Source organism: Chiloscyllium plagiosum, unplaced genomic scaffold (assembly GCF_037043375.1).
Source record: "Chiloscyllium plagiosum isolate Xiang-an unplaced genomic scaffold, Cpla_swu_hap1 HiC_scaffold_49, whole genome shotgun sequence".
NCBI lineage: Eukaryota > Metazoa > Chordata > Chondrichthyes > Orectolobiformes > Hemiscylliidae > Chiloscyllium > Chiloscyllium plagiosum.
The window spans coordinates 851,616-872,966 of NW_028270187.1; the positions used below are offsets into that span (position 1 = coordinate 851,616).

Consider the following 21,351-nt stretch of genomic DNA (forward strand, 5'->3'; position numbering starts at 1 on the left):
CTCTCTCTCTGGGATCTCTCTCTCTCTCTGGGATCTCTCTCTCTCTCTGGGATCTCTCTCTCTCTGGGATCTCTCTCTCTCTGGGATCTCTCTCTCTCTCTGGATCTCTCTCTCTCTCTGGGATCTCTCTCTCTCTGGGATCTCTCTCTCTCTCTCTGGGATCTCTCTCTCTCTCTGGGATCTCTCTCTCTCTCTGGATCTCTCTCTCTCTGGGATCTCTCTCTCTCTCTGGGATCTCTCTCTCTCTCTGGGATCTCTCTCTCTCTCTGGGATCTCTCTCTCTCTGGGATCTCTCTCTCTCTCTGGGATCTCTCTCTCTCTGGGATCTCTCTCTCTCTGGGATCTCTCTCTCTCTCTGGGATCTCTCTCTCTCTCTGGGATCTCTCTCTCTCTGGGATCTCTCTCTCTCTCTGGGATCTCTCTCTCTCTGGGATCTCTCTCTCTCTGGGATCTCTCTCTCTCTGGGATCTCTCTCTCTCTGGGATCTCTCTCTCTCTCTGGGATCTCTCTCTCTCTGGGATCTCTCTCTCTCTGGGATCTCTCTCTCTCTGGGAATCTCTCTCTCTCTCTCTGGGATCTCTCTCTCTCTGGGATCTCTCTCTCTCTGGGATCTCTCTCTCTCTGGGATCTCTCTCTCTCTCTGGGATCTCTCTCTCTCTCTGGGATCTCTCTCTCTCTCTGGGATCTCTCTCTCTCTGGGATCTCTCTCTCTCTCTGGGATCTCTCTCTCTCTCTGGGATCTCTCTCTCTCTGGGATCTCTCTCTCTCTCTGGGATCTCTCTCTCTCTGGGATCTCTCTCTCTCTCTGGGATCTCTCTCTCTCTGGGATCTCTCTCTCTCTGGGATCTCTCTCTCTCTCTGGGATCTCTCTCTCTCTGGGATCTCTCTCTCTGGATCTCTCTCTCTCTGGGATCTCTCTCTCTCTCTGGGATCTCTCTCTCTCTGGGATCTCTCTCTCTCTCTGGGATCTCTCTCTCTCTCTGGGATCTCTCTCTCTCTGGGATCTCTCTCTCTCTCTGGGATCTCTCTCTCTCTGGGATCTCTCTCTCTCTGGGATCTCTCTCTCTCTGGGATCTCTCTCTCTCTGGGATCTCTCTCTCTCTCTGGGATCTCTCTCTCTCTCTGGGATCTCTCTCTCTCTGGGATCTCTCTCTCTCTGGGATCTCTCTCTCTCTCTGGGATCTCTCTCTCTGGATCTCTCTCTCTCTGGGATCTCTCTCTCTCTCTGGGATCTCTCTCTCTCTCTGGGATCTCTCTCTCTCTGGGATCTCTCTCTCTCTGGGATCTCTCTCTCTCTGGGATCTCTCTCTCTCTCTGGGATCTCTCTCTCTCTCTGGGATCTCTCTCTCTCTGGGATCTCTCTCTCTCTCTGGGATCTCTCTCTCTCTGGGATCTCTCTCTCTCTGGGATCTCTCTCTCTCTGGGATCTCTCTCTCTCTCTGGGATCTCTCTCTCTCTCTGGGATCTCTCTCTCTCTGGGATCTCTCTCTCTCTCTGGGATCTCTCTCTCTCTGGGATCTCTCTCTCTCTGGGATCTCTCTCTCTCTCTGGGATCTCTCTCTCTCTCTGGGATCTCTCTCTCTCTCTGGATCTCTCTCTCTCTGGGATCTCTCTCTCTCTGGGATCTCTCTCTCTCTCTGGGATCTCTCTCTCTCTGGGATCTCTCTCTCTCTGGGATCTCTCTCTCTCTGGGATCTCTCTCTCTCTGGGATCTCTCTCTCTCTGGGATCTCTCTCTCTCTCTGGGATCTCTCTCTCTCTGGGATCTCTCTCTCTCTCTGGGATCTCTCTCTCTCTGGGATCTCTCTCTCTCTGGGATCTCTCTCTCTCTGGGATCTCTCTCTCTCTGGGATCTCTCTCTCTCTCTGGGATCTCTCTCTCTCTGGGATCTCTCTCTCTCTCTGGGATCTCTCTCTCTCTCTGGGATCTCTCTCTCTCTGGGATCTCTCTCTCTCTCTGGGATCTCTCTCTCTCTGGGATCTCTCTCTCTCTGGGATCTCTCTCTCTCTCTGGGATCTCTCTCTCTCTCTGGGATCTCTCTCTCTCTGGGATCTCTCTCTCTCTCTCTGGGATCTCTCTCTCTCTGGGATCTCTCTCTCTCTGGGATCTCTCTCTCTCTCTCTCTGGGATCTCTCTCTCTCTCTGGGATCTCTCTCTCTCTCTGGGATCTCTCTCTCTCTGGGATCTCTCTCTCTCTCTGGGATCTCTCTCTCTCTCTGGGATCTCTCTCTCTCTGGGATCTCTCTCTCTCTCTCTGGGATCTCTCTCTCTCTGGGATCTCTCTCTCTCTGGGATCTCTCTCTCTCTGGGATCTCTCTCTCTCTCTGGGATCTCTCTCTCTCTCTGGGATCTCTCTCTCTCTGGGATCTCTCTCTCTCTGGATCTCTCTCTCTCTCTCTGGGATCTCTCTCTCTCTGGGATCTCTCTCTCTCTGGGATCTCTCTCTCTCTGGGATCTCTCTCTCTCTGGGATCTCTCTCTCTCTCTCTGGGATCTCTCTCTCTCTGGGATCTCTCTCTCTCTGGGATCTCTCTCTCTCTCTGGGATCTCTCTCTCTCTCTGGGATCTCTCTCTCTCTGGGATCTCTCTCTCTCTGGGATCTCTCTCTCTCTCTGGGATCTCTCTCTCTCTCTGGGATCTCTCTCTCTCTGGGATCTCTCTCTCTCTCTCTGGGATCTCTCTCTCTCTGGGATCTCTCTCTCTCTGGGATCTCTCTCTCTCTCTCTGGGATCTCTCTCTCTCTCTGGGATCTCTCTCTCTCTGGGATCTCTCTCTCTCTCTGGGATCTCTCTCTCTCTCTGGATCTCTCTCTCTCTCTGGGATCTCTCTCTCTCTGGGATCTCTCTCTCTCTGGGATCTCTCTCTCTCTCTGGGATCTCTCTCTCTCTCTCTGGGATCTCTCTCTCTCTGGGATCTCTCTCTCTCTGGGATCTCTCTCTCTCTGGGATCTCTCTCTCTCTCTGGATCTCTCTCTCTCTCTGGGATCTCTCTCTCTCTGGGATCTCTCTCTCTCTCTGGGATCTCTCTCTCTCTCTGGGATCTCTCTCTCTCTCTGGGATCTCTCTCTCTCTCTGGGATCTCTCTCTCTCTGGGATCTCTCTCTCTCTCTGGGATCTCTCTCTCTCTCTGGGATCTCTCTCTCTCTGGGATCTCTCTCTCTGGGATCTCTCTCTCTCTGGGATCTCTCTCTCTCTGGGATCTCTCTCTCTCTCTGGGATCTCTCTCTCTCTCTGGGATCTCTCTCTCTCTCTGGGATCTCTCTCTCTCTCTCTGGGATCTCTCTCTCTCTGGGATCTCTCTCTCTCTCTGGGATCTCTCTCTCTCTCTGGGATCTCTCTCTCTCTGGGATCTCTCTCTCTCTCTGGGATCTCTCTCTCTCTCTCTGGATCTCTCTCTCTCTGGGATCTCTCTCTCTCTCTGGGATCTCTCTCTCTCTCTGGGATCTCTCTCTCTCTCGGGATCTCTCTCTCTCTCTGGGATCTCTCTCTCTCTCTGGGATCTCTCTCTCTCTGGATCTCTCTCTCTCTGGGATCTCTCTCTCTCTGGGATCTCTCTCTCTCTCTGGGATCTCTCTCTCTCGTCTCTGGGATCTCTCTCTCTCTCTCTGGGATCTCTCTCTCTCTGGATCTCTCTCTCTCTCTGGGATCTCTCTCTCTCTGGATCTCTCTCTCTCTGGGATTCTCTCTCTCTCTGGGATCTCTCTCTCTCTCTCTGGGATCTCTCTCTCTCTCTCTGGGATCTCTCTCTCTCTGGGATCTCTCTCTCTCTCTGGGATCTCTCTCTCTCTGGGATCTCTCTCTCTCTCTGGGATCTCTCTCTCTCTGGGATCTCTCTCTCTCTCTCTGGGATCTCTCTCTCTCTCTGGGATCTCTCACTCTCTGGGATCTCTCTCTCTCTCTGGGATCTCTCTCTCTCTGGGATCTCTCTCTCTCTGGGATTCTCTCTCTCTCTGGGATCTCTCTCTCTCTGGGATCTCTCTCTCTCTGGATCTCTCTCTCTCTCTCTGGGATCTCTCTCTCTCTCTGGGATCTCTCTCTCTCTGGGATCTCTCTCTCTCTCTGGGATCTCTCTCTCTCTGGGATCTCTCTCTCTCTCTCTGGGATCTCTCTCTCTCTCTGGGATCTCTCTCTCTCTCTGGGATCTCTCTCTCTCTCTGGGATCTCTCTCTCTCTGGGATCTCTCTCTCTCTGGGATCTCTCTCTCTCTCTCTCTGGGATCTCTCTCTCTCTGGGATCTCTCTCTCTCTCTGGGATCTCTCTCTCTCTGGGATCTCTCTCTCTCTCTCTGGGATCTCTCTCTCTCTGGGATCTCTCTCTCTCTCTGGGATCTCTCTCTCTCTGGGATCTCTCTCTCTCTGGGATCTCTCTCTCTCTGGGATCTCTCTCTCTCTCTGGGATCTCTCTCTCTCTGGATCTCTCTCTCTCTGGGATCTCTCTCTCTCTCTGGATCTCTCTCTCTCTGGGATCTCTCTCTCTCTCTCTGGGATCTCTCTCTCTCTCTGGGATCTCTCTCTCTCTCTGGGATCTCTCTCTCTCTGGGATCTCTCTCTCTCTCTGGGATCTCTCTCTCTCTGGGATCTCTCTCTCTCTCTGGGATCTCTCTCTCTCTCTGGGATCTCTCTCTCTCTCTGGGATCTCTCTCTCTCTGGGATGTCTCTCTCTCTGGGATCTCTCTCTCTCTCTGGGATCTCTCTCTCTCTGGGATGTCTCTCTCTCTGGATCTCTCTCTCTCTGGGATCTCTCTCTCTCTCTGGGATCTCTCTCTCTCTGGGATGTCTCTCTCTCTGGGATCTCTCTCTCTCTGGGATCTCTCTCTCTGGGATCTCTCTCTCTCCGGATCTCTCTCTCTCTCTCTGGGATCTCTCTCTCTCTGGGATCTCTCTCTCTCTGGGATCTCTCTCTCTCTGGGATCTCTCTCTCTCTCTGGGATCTCTCTCTCTCTCTGGGATCTCTCTCTCTCTCTGGGATCTCTCTCTCTCTGGGATCTCTCTCTCTCTGGGATCTCTCTCTCTCTCAGATCTCTCTCTCTCTCTCTGGGATCTCTCTCTCTCTCTCTGGGATCTCTCTCTCTCTCTCTGGGATCTCTCTCTCTCTCTGGGATCTCTCTCTCTCTGGGATCTCTCTCTCTCTGGGATCTCTCTCTCTCTCTGGGATCTCTCTCTCTCTGGGATCTCTCTCTCTCTGGGATCTCTCTCTCTCTGGGATCTCTCTCTCTCTGCGATCTCTCTCTCTCTCTGGGATCTCTCTCTCTCTCTCTGGGATCTCTCTCTCTCTGGGATCTCTCTCTCTCTCTGGATCTCTCTCTCTCTGGGATCTCTCTCTCTCTGGGATCTCTCTCTCTCTCTCTGGGATCTCTCTCTCTCTGGGATCTCTCTCTCTCTCTGGGATCTCTCTCTCTCTGGGATCTCTCTCTCTCTCTCTGGGATCTCTCTCTCTCTGGGATCTCTCTCTCTCTGGGATCTCTCTCTCTCTCTCTGGGATCTCTCTCTCTCTGGGATCTCTCTCTCTCTCTGGGATCTCTCTCTCTCTGGATCTCTCTCTCTCTGGGATCTCTCTCTCTCTGGGATCTCTCTCTCTGGGATCTCTCTCTCTCTCTGGGATCTCTCTCTCTCTGGGATCTCTCTCTCTCTCTCTGGGATCTCTCTCTCTCTGGGATCTCTCTCTCTCTGGGATCTCTCTCTCTCTGGGATCTCTCTCTCTCTCTCTGGGATCTCTCTCTCTCTGGGATCTCTCTCTCTCTGGGATCTCTCTCTCTCTCTGGGATCTCTCTCTCTCTGGGATCTCTCTCTCTCTCTCTGGGATCTCTCTCTCTCTGGGATCTCTCTCTCTCTGGGATCTCTCTCTCTCTGGGATCTCTCTCTCTCTGGGATCTCTCTCTCTCTGGGATCTCTCTCTCTCTCTGGGATCTCTCTCTCTCTGGGATCTCTCTCTCTCTCTCTGGGATCTCTCTCTCTCTGGGATCTCTCTCTCTCTCTGGGATCTCTCTCTCTCTGGGATCTCTCTCTCTCTCTGGGATCTCTCTCTCTCTGGGATCTCTCTCTCTCTCTGGGATCTCTCTCTCTCTCTGGGATCTCTCTCTCTCTGGGATCTCTCTCTCTCTGGGATCTCTCTCTCTCTCTGGGATCTCTCTCTCTCTGGGATCTCTCTCTCTCTCTGGGATCTCTCTCTCTCTGGGATCTCTCTCTCTCTGGGATCTCTCTCTCTCTGGGATCTCTCTCTCTCTGGGATCTCTCTCTCTCTCTGGGATCTCTCTCTCTCTGGGATCTCTCTCTCTCTGGGATCTCTCTCTCTCTCTGGGATCTCTCTCTCTCTGGGATCTCTCTCTCTCTCTGGGATCTCTCTCTCTCTGGGATCTCTCTCTCTCTCTGGGATCTCTCTCTCTCTCTGGGATCTCTCTCTCTGGGATCTCTCTCTCTCTGGGATCTCTCTCTCTCTCTGGGATCTCTCTCTCTCTGGGATCTCTCTCTCTCTCTGGGATCTCTCTCTCTCTGGGATCTCTCTCTCTCTCTGGATCTCTCTCTCTCTCTGGGATCTCTCTCTCTCTCTGGGATCTCTCTCTCTGGATCTCTCTCTCTCTGGGATCTCTCTCTCTCTCTGGGATCTCTCTCTCTCTGGGATCTCTCTCTCTCTGGGATCTCTCTCTCTCTGGGATCTCTCTCTCTCTGGGATCTCTCTCTCTCTCTGGGATCTCTCTCTCTCTCTGGGATCTCTCTCTCTGGGATCTCTCTCTCTCTGGGATCTCTCTCTCTCTCTGGGATCTCTCTCTCTCTCTGGGATCTCTCTCTCTCTCTGGGATCTCTCTCTCTCTGGGATCTCTCTCTCTGGGATCTCTCTCTCTCTGGGATCTCTCTCTCTCTCTGGGATCTCTCTCTCTCTCTGGGATCTCTCTCTCTGGATCTCTCTCTCTCTCTGGGATCTCTCTCTCTCTCTGGGATCTCTCTCTCTCTCTGGGATCTCTCTCTCTCTCTGGGATCTCTCTCTCTCTGGGATCTCTCTCTCTCTGGGATCTCTCTCTCTCTCTGGGATCTCTCTCTCTCTGGGATCTCTCTCTCTCTCTGGGATCTCTCTCTCTGGGATCTCTCTCTCTCTGGGATCTCTCTCTCTCTGGGATCTCTCTCTCTCTGGGATCTCTCTCTCTCTGGGATCTCTCTCTCTCTCTGGGATCTCTCTCTCTCTGGGATCTCTCTCTCTCTCTGGGATCTGTCTCTCTCTCTGGGATCTCTCTCTCTCTGGGATCTCTCTCTCTCTCTGGGATCTCTCTCTCTCTCTGGGATCTCTCTCTCTCTGGGATCTCTCTCTCTCTCTGGGATCTCTCTCTCTCTGGGATCTCTCTCTCTCTGGGATCTCTCTCTCTCTGGATCTCTCTCTCTCTGGGATCTCTCTCTCTCTCTGGGATCTCTCTCTCTCTGGGATCTCTCTCTCTCTCTGGGATCTCTCTCTCTCTCTGGGATCTCTCTCTCTCTGGGATCTCTCTCTCTCTCCGGGATCTCTCTCTCTCTCTGGGATCTCTCTCTCTCTCTGGGATCTCTCTCTCTCTCTGGGATCTCTCTCTCTCTCTCTGGATCTCTCTCTCTCTCCGGGATCTCTCTCTCTCTGGGATCTCTCTCTCTCTGGGATCTCTCTCTCTCTCTGGGATCTCTCTCTCTCTGGGATCTCTCTCTCTCTGGGATCTCTCTCTCTCTCTGGGATCTCTCTCTCTCTGGGATCTCTCTCTCTCTCTGGGATCTCTCTCTCTCTCTGGGATCTCTCTCTCTCTGGGATCTCTCTCTCTCTCTGGGATCTCTCTCTCTCTCTGGGATCTCTCTCTCTCTGGGATCTCTCTCTCTCTCTGGGATCTCTCTCTCTCTGGGATCTCTCTCTCTCTGGGATCTCTCTCTCTCTGGGATCTCTCTCTCTCTGGGATCTCTCTCTCTCTCTGGGATCTCTCTCTCTCTGGGATCTCTCTCTCTCTGGGATCTCTCTCTCTGGGATCTCTCTCTCTCTGGGATCTCTCTCTCTCTCTGGGATCTCTCTCTCTCTCCGGGATCTCTCTCTCTCTCTGGGATCTCTCTCTCTCTGGGATCTCTCTCTCTCTCTCTGGGATCTCTCTCTCTCTCCGGGATCTCTCTCTCTCTGGGATCTCTCTCTCTCTCTCTGGGATCTCTCTCTCTCTCTGGGATCTCTCTCTCTCTCTGGGATCTCTCTCTCTCTGGGATCTCTCTCTCTCTCTGGGATCTCTCTCTCTCTGGGATCTCTCTCTCTCTGGGATCTCTCTCTCTGGGATCTCTCTCTCTCTGGGATCTCTCTCTCTCTCTGGGATCTCTCTCTCTCTCTCTGGATCTCTCTCTCTCTCTGGGATCTCTCTCTCTCTCTCTGGGATCTCTCTCTCTGGGATCTCTCTCTCTCTGGGATCTCTCTCTCTCTCTGGGATCTCTCTCTCTCTCTCTGGGATCTCTCTCTCTCTCTGGGATCTCTCTCTCTCTCTCTGGGATCTCTCTCTCTCTCCGGGATCTCTCTCTCTCTGGGATCTCTCTCTCTCTCTGGGATCTCTCTCTCTCTGGGATCTCTCTCTCTCTGGGATCTCTCTCTCTGGGATCTCTCTCTCTCTGGGATCTCTCTCTCTCTGGGATCTCTCTCTCTGGGATCTCTCTCTCTCTCTGGGATCTCTCTCTCTCTCTGGGATCTCTCTCTCTCTGGGATCTCTCTCTCTCTCTCTGGGATCTCTCTCTCTCTCTGGGATCTCTCTCTCTCTCTCTGGGATCTCTCTCTCTCTCCGGGATCTCTCTCTCTCTGGGATCTCTCTCTCTCTCTGGGATCTCTCTCTCTCTCTGGGATCTCTCTCTCTCTGGGATCTCTCTCTCTCTGGGATCTCTCTCTCTCTCTCTGGGATCTCTCTCTCTCTCTGGGATCTCTCTCTCTCTCTGGGATCTCTCTCTCTCTCTGGGATCTCTCTCTCTCTGGGATATCTCTCTCTCTCTCTCTGGGATCTCTCTCTCTCTCTGGGATCTCTCTCTCTCTCTGGGATCTCTCTCTCTCTCTGGGATCTCTCTCTCTCTCTGGGATCTCTCTCTCTCTCTGGGATCTCTCTCTCTCTGGGATCTCTCTCTCTCTCTGGGATCTCTCTCTCTCTGGGATCTCTCTCTCTCTCTGGGATCTCTCTCTCTCTGGGATCTCTCTCTCTCTGGGATCTCTCTCTCTGGGATCTCTCTCTCTCTGGGATCTCTCTCTCTCTCTGGGATCTCTCTCTCTCTCTGGGATCTCTCTCTCTCTGGGATCTCTCTCTCTCTGGGATCTCTCTCTCTCTCTGGGATCTCTCTCTCTCTGGGATCTCTCTCTCTCTCTGGGATCTCTCTCTCTCTGGGATCTCTCTCTCTCTCTGGGATCTCTCTCTCTCTGGGATCTCTCTCTCTCTCTGGGATCTCTCTCTCTCTGGGATCTCTCTCTCTCTCTGGATCTCTCTCTCTCTGGGATCTCTCTCTCTCTGGGATCTCTCTCTCTGGGATCTCTCTCTCTCTGGGATCTCTCTCTCTCTCTGGGATCTCTCTCTCTCTCTGGGATCTCTCTCTCTCTGGGATCTCTCTCTCTCTCTCTGGGATCTCTCTCTCTCTCTGGGATCTCTCTCTCTCTGGGATCTCTCTCTCTCTCTGGGATCTCTCTCTCTGGGATCTCTCTCTCTCTGGGATCTCTCTCTCTGGGATCTCTCTCTCTGGGATCTCTCTCTCTCTCTGGGATCTCTCTCTCTCTGGGATCTCTCTCTCTCTGGGATCTCTCTCTCTGGGATCTCTCTCTCTCTGGGATCTCTCTCTCTCTGGGATCTCTCTCTCTGGGATCTCTCTCTCTCTCTGGGATCTCTCTCTCTCTGGGATCTCTCTCTCTCTCTGGATCTCTCTCTCTCTCTGGGATCTCTCTCTCTCTGGGATCTCTCTCTCTCTCTCTGGGATCTCTCTCTCTCTCTGGGATCTCTCTCTCTCTCTGGGATCTCTCTCTCTGGGATCTCTCTCTCTCTCTGGGATCTCTCTCTCTCTCTGGGATCTCTCTCTCTCTGGGATCTCTCTCTCTCTGGGATCTCTCTCTCTCTCTCTGGGATCTCTCTCTCTCTCTGGGATCTCTCTCTCTCTCTGGGATCTCTCTCTCTCTCTCTGGGATCTCTCTCTCTCTCTGGGATCTCTCTCTCTCTGGGATCTCTCTCTCTCTGGGATCTCTCTCTCTCTGGGATCTCTCTCTCTCTCTGGGATCTCTCTCTCTCTGGGATCTCTCTCTCTCTCTCTGGGATCTCTCTCTCTCTCTCTGGGATCTCTCTCTCTCTCTGGGATCTCTCTCTCTCTCTGGGATCTCTCTCTCTCTCTGGGATCTCTCTCTCTCTGGGATCTCTCTCTCTCTGGGATCTCTCTCTCTCTCTCTGGGATCTCTCTCTCTCTCTGGGATCTCTCTCTCTCTGGGATCTCTCTCTCTCTGGGATCTCTCTCTCTCTGGGATCTCTCTCTCTCTGGGATCTCTCTCTCTCTCTGGGATCTCTAACTTTACTCACTCGATGCTCCGCTGCATCCCTCCTTTTTTTCTCCTTTTTCCTCCGTTTCCGGCGCCAGGTCTTTACCCGCCAAAACAAACACAACAAACTGCCGCCGCCTCCGCCGCCACTTCCGCTTCCGGCCCGTGACCTCACTTCCGGCACCCGGACCGGCCAATCCCCGCCCGGGAAACCCCGCCCCATTCCCCGGTCCCCTCCTGCCTGACCCCTGACCCCTTCCTGGATTATGACACCTTCTTGACCCATGTCCCTCCCCCCCGTCCGACCCCTGACCCTTACCCCCCGCTCCCTGACCCCCTGAACCCCTTCCTGATCCCCATCCCTTGCCTGACCTCCTGACCTGTCCCTGACCCCTGCCTCCTGTCCTTTACCCCCACCCTGACCCTTACCCCTCCCTGACCCTTACCCCTTCCTGACCTCTGCCTCCTCCCTGACCCTTTCCCCCTCCCTGACCCTTATCCCTCCCTGACCTTTACCCCTCCCTGACCTCTACCCCCTGACCCTTACCCCTCCCTGACCTCTGCCTCCTCCCTGACCCTTTCCCCCTCCCTGACCCTTATCCCTCCCTGACCTTTACCCCCTTCCCTGACCCCTGACTCCCTCCTGACCCCTGACCCCCTTCCTGATCCCAATCCCCTCCCTGACCTACTGATCTGTCCCTGACCCCTGACCCTTCCTGACCTCTCACCTGACCTTTACCCCCGACCTGACCCCTGCCTCCTCCCTTACCCTTACCCCTCCCTGACCTTTATCCCCTTCCCTGACTCCTGCCTCTCCCTGACCTTTACCCCCTCCCTTACCCTTCCCCCTCCCTGACCTTTACCCCCTTCCCTGACTCCTGCCTCCTCCCTGACCCTTATCCCCTCCCTGACCATAACAGAAACGTAAGAAATCGGGGCAGGTGTAAGCCATTTGGCCCGTCGATCCAGCCCCTGTCCCTGTCCCCCCCCCCCCACATTCCTTATTCAAAGGGCTGATCTTCCTTGTGGACTCAGCTCCACTTAAACGCCTGCTCCCCCTGAACATAGATCCGCACGCTGTTCAAAAATCTGCCTTTGCCTTAAAAACCTTTCAATGTGGTCCCCTCAACTACTTCACTGAGCAGGGAATTCCACAACCCTCTGGGGGGAGAAGTTCCCTCTCAGCTCCGTACTAAACCCTGCTCTCCCTTGTTTTTGCGGCTGTGACCACCCCCCCCAATCTGGTGTCACCCGCCAGTGGAAACATCCTCCCTGCTTCCATCTTATCGATTCTCTTCATAATTTTATAAATTTCTGCAAGATTCCCCTCAGTCTTCTAAATTCCAATGGAAAACACCTCCTGATCCCTGACCCCTACCCCTTCCCTGAAACCCTGACCCCTCCACTCTCCCTGAGCCCTAGCATTTCCCTAACCCCCTCCCTGACCCCTGCTCTTTCCTGGACTCCCGACGCCTACTCTGTCCGTGACCCCCACTCCATCCCTGATCCCTGGTCTTCCTTGCCTCTGACTGGAGAGCACTCCTCCTGGAATATCCCTGGGCTGTGAGTAAGAAGGCAGTAGAACCCAAAAGGAGGGCAGGAGCCATCAGATGGAGGCGTTTTCCCCAGGAGAGTGGGACAGAGCAGGGTGGGGAGTTGCTGATGTGTGGAGGGGTGTTGGTGCTGCCTCAGGGGGAAGTGAGGAGTTGGAAACGTGGGGAGGAGAGTGGGCTGTTGTCTCGTTCCTCCTCAAACAACTCTGACTGGGACATCCCCCAGTACCGAAACAGTCAAATCTCTCCAGATGGAAACTGGTGCCAATGCAAAAGCAGTCCCAACTTTATTCAGGAATGGGTTACAACAACCTGAACACTGTCAAAGGAGATTTTCCCTGTGGCATTAACGATGAGTCGATCACAAGAGCCTAGTGTGTGTATGTGACTGGGACAATCTGGTGCCATCTCAGCCCGTGACTAATTTCGTGGAATTCTTCTGGATGGGGCTAAGCATCCAGTCACCGTGCGCCCATTCTCAGAGAATCGTCTCTAATCCCCCGCGCTCCTCTAACACAATATGGATCTCCCACCGGGTTTCTCGTAAACTGTGAGCTGTTGGTTACACCCAGTCTAGCAGGGTCAACTTAGCTTCACACACCACGAGGCCTGGAGGGTTGTATCACAGGGATCCTGGGTACATGGTTTACCCCTTGGGACTGTGCTACATTTCTGGATATTTGCAAGGTTTGTGAAGGTTTGTAGCTCAGGTTGAGGTTTAGGGAGTAGGTTTGCTCGCTGAGCTGTAGGTTTGATATCCAGACGTTTCATTACCTGGCTCGGTAACATCATCAGTGGCGACCTCCAAGTGAAGCGAAGCTGTTGTCTCCTGCTTTCTGTTTATATCTTTCTCCTGGATGGGGTTCCTGGGGTTTGTGGTGATGTCATTTCCTGTTCGTTTTCTGAGGGGTTGATAGATGGTATCTAGATCTACGTGTTTGTTTATGGCGTTGTGGTTGGAGTGCCAGGCCTCTAGGAATTCTCTGGCATGTCTTTGCTTAGCCTGTCCCAGGATAGATGTGTTGTCCCAGTCAAAATGGTGTTTTTTTTCATCTGTGTGTAGGGCTACGAGGGAGAGAGGGTCGTGTCTTTTTGTGGCTAGCTGGTGTTCGTGTATCCTGGTGGCTAACTTTCTTCCTGTTTGTCCTATGGAATCCTAGTAGCACACAAACCCACCAATACTCTCAAACAAAAAGTAACAAACTTAAAAGACCCAGTACAACCCATGGACAAAACCAACGTCATCTACAAAATTCCATGCAAGGACTGCCACAAACACTGCGTGGGACAAATACAGTTGTTCTAATGAGACCCCTATGGAGAGGGAGTCTGTCCAGGACGCAGAGTCATACAGCACTGAAACAGACCCTTTGGTCTGAAACAGCCAAACATAATCGCAAACTAAACTAGTCCCACCTGCCTGCTCCTTGCCCATCTCCCTCCAAATCTTCCTACTCATGTGTGATTCTGAATGTCTTTTAAATGCTGTAACTGTGCCCACATCCACCACTTCCTCTGGAAGTTGATTCCACACGCGAACCACCCTCTGGGTAAAAATTTGCCAATAACGTCATTCTTGAATCTCTCCCTTCTCACCTTAAAATGTGCCCCCCCCCCCCCCAGTCTAGATAACACCCACCCCAGAGAAAACACACATCACACATCTATACCCCTCACCTTTATAAAGTCACCTGTCAACCTCCTACGCTCCAGTGAAAAATGTCCAGGCCTATTCCAGCCTCTCCTTATGACACAAACCCCCCCATTCCTGGCAACATCCTGGTAAACCTATTCTTCTCAGATCCAGGAGACCAGAACTCGACACCATGCTCCAGAAGAGGCCTCACCAATGTCCTGTACAACCTCAATGTGACATCCTAACTCCTATAGCCCGTTGAGGTATTCCTGCCCTCTCTTCCATTGCTCCAAGTTGGTCCATAAGAATTCTGGACCGCTCTGATACGGACTGTTGTACCCTTAACCCCCTTTCGCATGCAGCCATTAATTGGCGGAGGACCAAAGCCTCATGACAGGAGGCATCAGGAAGGGATTCAAACCCCAGACATGGGTCCATTGCTCTTTCTGAGGCCTGGGGGCTAAGGGTTCACATTCAACTTTTCGGTTGTTCATTGATAAGGCCCATGTTCCTGCTTGTGTAGTGGCGTAGGGAGGCCACAAGAGGGTGACATTGTATCACTTTAAACACAAGAGGAGAGAGAGAGAGAGTCTGGCTATATTCATTCAAACTACAGTCAGTCCCATTGCAGTGAGAGATAGATCCACAGATACAAACACACACCAACATGACCATTGTACCATTTTAAACACCAAGAGGGACAGACAAAGGGGGGAAAAGGGGTCAAATCCATGTCGACGGATTCACCCAAAGCAACAGAGACACACACACAGACATAGAGACATACACTCACTAATACACACGCTCATATACACTAGCAAACACATCTACAAACACACAGAAACAAAAGCAGAAATTGCTGGATAAGCTCAACAGCTCTGGCAGCATCTGTGAAGAGAAGTCAGAGTTAACGTTTCAAGTCGAGTGACCCTTGCTCAGAACATGCAAAAACACACAGAGATAGTTCAACAGAGATAGACGCATATACCGAGACAGAAACACATACAGAGCCAGAGACGCACACAGACACATGGTGTATATCTATATATTTTATTTTTCAGAAAGCTGGTCCCTTTTATTCAAAAGCTGTTCCTTTTCTCAAGGATACGATGTCCTTGATTTTTTTTTCAGAGGAGTCATAAACAGCTCCCGGCTCCAATCAGACTAGTTTGGTACAGAAAGGATTCTGAGAGGTCGTTTTGTTTATATGTAAACAGATGAGACTTGAGGCCAAAGTAGTGACCTGGATAATGAAAGAGAAGTGGTTATCTCTCGAGCTGACCAGGGTGAAAGTGAGGACTGCAGATGCTGGAGATTAGAGTCGAGAGTGTGGTGCTGGAAAAGCACAGTAGGTTAGGCAGCATCCTGAGGAGCAGGAAAATCGACGTTTCTGGCAAAAGCTCTTCAGCAGGAATTCCTCTAGCCGAGGAGTTCAGTCCAGAACTATTTAAGGAGTTAAGCTGTATGGAAACAGGCTGCTAGACTCTCTCTCCTTTTGCCCTTCTAACTTTAACATGTAAGCATTTGTTACATTTTTATTGTGTTTCAAGGGGTTTGCTTACTGGGTCTGTTGTATATATTCTGAACAGCATAATTAAATCTTGATTGGATAGACTGAGTTCTGAAGGGATTCTATATTCTTGGTCTTTGTGTTTCATTGTGTAATTTTGTGAATACATTTCTGTCTGTTTTAAAACTTGGTAGCCAACCTCGCTAACTTACTCTGGGTAATTTTCACTGGACACTTACCGAAACAAGATGCAAAGTTATGGTCTGGGCTGCCTGTTTAGGAATGTTTTAAGTGATCTGGCATGGTCCATAACAGATTGTGGACTTTTTGCGGGATTTTAAACAGCGAGTGGTAGGTGCTAGTGTTTTCATTTCGGGTGTTGGCTTGATTGGTTAGACAAAGCTCGGGATAGTAATAGCTCTTTTAGTCACCAAAGGTTTTCTGGATGTGGATTCAGTGAATTTGGAATTTTTGCAAAAGGTGAATAAGACCAAGCTGCAGGAATTAGCAGACCAGCTGGGATCGGAGCTGCCTGCTCCTGTGAAGGAAAGAGAGATAATTACCACAGTAGCTCAGTATTTAAACTTGCCGGAGAAACTATCAGAATCTGTAGAGACGGCAAAAATTAAATTACAAATGACGCAGCTTGAGTCAGAGATGAGAGATACTAAAGGGCAGCAGAAATGAAACAGTTTGAGTTACGATTAAAAGCAAAAGAGAAATAAAAGGAGAGCCTTTGAACTTCAAAAACTGACACTTGAAAAGGAAAGTCAGTTTAAAAGGCTGAGGGTCGGCTCAGTGGGGAATCCAGCATCTGCAGTCATTGTTTTTACCTCAGTGAGGATGAGCTAGCCCCTAGTAGTCAGAAGCCGAGTGAGAAACTGATTAAGTACATTCAAGCATTGCCTAAGTTTGATGAGAAGGATGTGGAAGCCTTTTTCATCTCACTTGAAAATGTGGCTAAACAAATGCAGTGGCCAGTGACCATGTGGGTTTTGTTGATCCAAACAAAACTTGTAGATAGGGCTAATGAGGTATTTGCATCAAGATCAGAAAAGGTATCTGGGGAATATAAGTAGGTGAAAAAAAGCCATCTTAAGTGCATGTGGGCTATATCAGAAGCCGACAATGTTTCAGAAATCTAAGGAGGGACCCTAGTCAAGCCTATATTGAGTCATTTTAATAAATAAATAAGAGCTTTAAAAATCGTGCTAACCTATGATGCAATTAGAGAGGTCATTATTTTGAATGAATTCAAAACTTCACTGCCTGAAGTAGCGCAAACTCATGTGGGAGAGCAGAGAGTTAAAACAGCGAGGTTAGCAGCTGGAGTGGCTGATGATTGTGAGCTGGTCCATAAAACATGGTTTGGCTTCCAGAATCAATGCCAGTCCATGAGGGATAGAAATTGGGGAAAAGAGAAATCCTCACGTGGAAAGGGAAAGGTAGATCTCAGTGAAGATCATAAGGATAACTTACCACAGGGTAAAAAAGAAACCCTTGAGGGGGACAAAGAAGTTAAAAAGCTCCAGTGTTTTCATTGTAATAAAGTGGGCCACACAAAATCACAGTGTTGGTGGACTAGGAGAAAGCTAGATGCAGGAAAACTGAACAAGCCTGGGAGTTTTGTTGGACTAGTAACAAAAAGCACAAGGGAAGTTACACAGCTTTAGAATTGAATTGAATTGATTATCACGTGGACCGAGGCACAGTGAAAAACTTTGTCTTGCGAGCGATACAGGCAGATCACAGAGTTAAATAGCACAGATAGTAAATAATGGGGAAACAGCGGCAAAAACAAAAACACAGGAACAGGCGAATGTTAAGAGTTTGTGAGTCCATTCAGTATTCTAACAACAGAAGCTGTTATGAAACCAGCTGGTGCGTGTGTTCAGGCTTCTGTACCTTCTCCCCGATGGTAGAGGTTTGTAGAAAAACATTGCCAGGGTGGGATGGATCTTTGAGAATGCTGGCGGCCTTTCCTTGACAGCGGGCCTGGTAGATGGATTCTATAGATGGGAGGTTGGCCTTTGTGATTGCCCGGGCTGAGTTCACCGCTCTTTGTAACCGTCTCCGATCTTGAATGGTACAGTTGCCATACCAGGTAGTTGCCATATCCAGATAGAATGCTCTCAATGGCGCACCTATAAAAGTTGGCGAGGGTATTCACCGTCATGCCAAATTTATTCAGCTGCCTGAGGAAGAAGAGATGTTGTTGGGCCTTTGTAACCAGTGCGTCCACATGGAGAGTCCAAGAAAGCTTGTTGTGGATGACCACTCCCAGGAGTTTGACACTCTCCACTTGTTCCATCTCTGTGCTGTTAATGTGTAAGGGGGAATTACTAACATCCCGCCAAAAGTCAATAATGAGTATCTTGGTTTTGCCGGCATTGAGAGCTAGGTTGTTCTCGGTGCACCATTTTTCCAGATCTTTCACCTGCCTGCAGTCTATCGTTGCCATCTGAGATTTGACCGACTATGGTGGTGTTATCAGCGAACTTGTAAATGCCATTAGTCTGGTATTTGTCGACGCAGTCATGGGTATAATGTGAGGTAAAAACAAGGACTGCAGATGCTGGAAACCAGAGTCTAGATTAGTGTGGTGCTGGAAAAGCACAGCAGGTGAGGCAGCATCCGAGGAGCAGGAAAATCTGGCATGATTTTCCTGCTCCTCGGATGCTGCCTGATCTGGGTACAATGTGAGTACCATAGGGGGAGTGAGTATGCACCCTTGGGGGGCTCCAGTGTTGAGTGTTAGTGATGATGAAATATTGTCCCCAATCTTCACCGATTATGGCCTGTGTGGGTCAGGAAACTGAGGATCCAGTTGCAGAGAATGGGGCTTAGTCCGAGATCACTAAGTTTAGTAATCAGTCTCGAGGGGGTAATAGTGTTGAAGGCTTAACTGTAATCAATGAGAAGGATTCTTACTTAGCTGTTCTTGGTGTCAAGATGTTCTATGGAGGAGTGAAGGACAAGTGATATGGCATCTGACGTGGATCTGTTGGTCCGATAAGCAAATTGGAGTGTGTCAAGAGTAGTGTCACCGAAAAGTCAACACCGTTACAAAGACTGATGCATATCCAATTCCACAGTTGGTGGGCTGTGTCAATAAAGTAGGACAAGCAACTTACATTTTTAAATCGGACTTGCTCAGAGGCTACAGGCCAGTACCTTTGTCAGAGAGAGCAAAGGCAGCTTTGGCTTTTGTAACGCCAAATGGACCATATCAGTTCAAAGTCATTCCATTTGATATGAAAAACGCTCCAGCCACATTTCAGAGGTTGACTAATGAATTACCCAACTGTGTGGTGCAAATTGAAGCCCTGGTGATTTTTAGTCACTCATGGAAGGAACATTTACAGCATTTATCGGACTTGTTCAATCTACTTCAGAAAGCAAGCTTGGTGGGAAACCTGGCTAAATGTGAATTTGCCAAAGCCCAAGATACCTTCCTGGGCCTTGTTAATGGACATGGACAAATGGCCCCATGGGATGGGAAAATGGAAGTAATTAGGGAATTTCCCACACTGTCGATGAAAAGAGCAGTACCACGGTTCCTGGGACTAAGTGGATTTTATCGGAAGTTTGTGCCGAACTTTAGCAGTGTGGCTGCTCCACTCGCCGAATTGTTCAAAAAGGGCAAGAAGTTTCAGTGGACAGTGGACTGTCAAAAGCCGTTTGACAGCCCAAACACTGTGTTAACCACTGCCTCAGTATTAGCCACACCGGATTACGTGAAGCCTTTCATGGTAGCTATTGATGCCAGTGATGTGGATGTCAGTGCGGTGCTCCTGCAGGAGGGTGACGAGGGAATAGAAAGACCCATCGGTTATTTTTCCAGGAAGTTGAATATTCATCAACAGAAATATTCAATGGTGAAGAAAGAGACTTTGAGCTTGGTGTTGGCATTACAACATTTCAGTGTTTTTATTACCAGCAGTGCATCTGAAGCAATTCAGTATACACTGATCATAACCCATTGACATTTGTGGAAAGATTTAAGGACAAAAATGCCAGGCTGTTTAGATGGGGCTTGTTGTTATAGCCAATCAGTTGGACAATTGTACATGGGTCAGGTCACGAAAACGTGATTGCCAATGCGTTATCGAAACTCAAATGAGATACGGAGGCATTTGGTGGAGGGTGTGCCATGGCCTGAATTTGCATGTGGTTTGCATGTTTGCATGTGGTTGTGCATGTTTGCATGTATATCGTTTGTATAGTGTCTATGTGTGTTTAGACTACTCACTTGTTTTTGAAGGATTTTAAAAATGAAGCCATCTTTTGATATTGATGGTTCATTTTTTTTAAGCGGGGGGAGGGGGGGGGAGACAGGTGTCACAAAGCTGGTCCTTTTTTTTTCTGAAAAGCTGTTCCTTTCCACAAGGATGCTGTGTCCTTGATTTTTCTTTCAGAGGGGTCATAAACAGCTCCCGGCTCCAATCAGACTAGTTTGGTCTGGTTTGAGAAAAAGGATTTTTGAGAGGCCTTTTGTTTTTATATAAACAAATGAGACTTCAGGCCAAAGTGGTCATGTTTTAGAAGAGACCTCTTTAATGTGGCCAGCTCTCTGGTTGAGTGAGAGAGAAAAATTTCAGGTTATCAGGTGTATGTTGATTTAAACGAATATAGAGGGTCTTTTAGGAAATAGTTTTAAGCTAAGAAATTACTTTGAGTGTTGTAGCTGACCACAAAAAAAGAAGCAGGAAGGACATTTCGCAATAAGCTCATAGTTTGTAGGTCCGCTTTTTGGACTATCAGGATAGTAAAGGACGATCTCAGAAGTCAGAAGGTTAGAAAAGAAAGAGGAACTGGACAAAATAACAGGAAGGCTGTAACGAACAAAGACAGCCAAATAAGGCAGACATAAAGAAAAACAAGTGAAGTAATTAATAAGTATGATCGGCTTAGGCTTGAATGCAGGGAATTACCAAATGAAGGAATAACGGGCGCAAGTAATAATCAAATAAGGGGATAGAATGAAATAGACAGTTATTTTAGGTTTATTGCTCAGTGTAGGGGTGTCAGGAAAAAGTATAAAAAGCTCTGTATTTTACTGTCGGGTGTGTCTCTCCTCGTAGAGCCAACCATCTTTAAAGATGTTCAAATAAATGCGCTGCTTCGGAACTCTGACTCGGACTGAAAATTATTGATTAAGTGGGGTTTGTTTCTCACACTGAGCAGTTCAGTCCAGAACTAGTTAAGGAGTTAAGGAGTTAAGCTGTATGGAAACAGGCTGCTAGACTCTTTCTCCTTTTGCCCTTCTAACTTCAACATGTAAGCATTTGTTACATTTTTATTGTGTTTCAGGGGGTTTGCTTTTTGGGAGTATTGTGTATATTCTGAACAGCATAATTAAACCTTGTTTGGATAGACTGAGTTCTATAAGGGTTTTTTATTCTTGGTCTTTGTGTTTCATTGTGTAATTTTATGAATACATTTCTGTCTGTTTTAAAACTTGGTAGCCAACCTAGCTAATTTACTCCGGGTAATTTTCACTGTACACTTACCAAAACAAGTTGCAAAGTTATGACCTGGGTTGCCTGATTAAGAGTGTTTTGAGTCATCTGGCCTATTCCATAACAATATATATCTGCAGAAAGACATCGAAACACATACATACAGAGACAGAAGCACTCAGGTAGGTGCAGAGACACACACTGAGACATAGACATAGACACAGACACAGACATGGACACAGAAATATTCACACAAAGGAAGACTCCGTGTGCAGTAACTGACACTGCCTGAGTTTAACCATCTTTAACACTGTTCGTGTCATTCAGATAATTCCCACCTTTTACTGATGAAATGTTGATGAACACACAGAGAGACACACAGAAACATGAAATGGCCAAAGTCTCTCCAATGGTTGCTAAAATGGCTGACTGACTGATACCTTCTGAATCTTTAATCTTTACAGAAAGAGAGAGAGAGCAAGAGAGAGAGAAAGAGCAAGAGGGAGAGAGAATGAGAGAGAGAGAGAGCAAGCAAGAGAGAGAGAGAGAGAGATGGAGAACAGAGTTATATCTGGAGATAACATTGACAGCAGGAAAATCCCAAGAGAGCATCTCAGCAAATATCCTCATGGTCTGGCCTGTTTTGTGTGTGTCGGGGGACGTTTAGGGTCGGGGAATCTTAGAGGTGGGTGTGGGACCAATGCCGAATATTTTCAAACTGCATTC

The 21,351-nt window shown here is 49.3% G+C and overlaps 1 protein-coding gene across 1 annotated transcript in view; it reads right to left on the reverse strand.

The window, feature by feature from the left end:
- lig1 (ligase I, DNA, ATP-dependent) overlaps positions 1-21,351 on the reverse strand; it is a 92,892-nt gene that overhangs the window by 57,328 nt on the left and 14,213 nt on the right. The window lies entirely within an intron of this gene.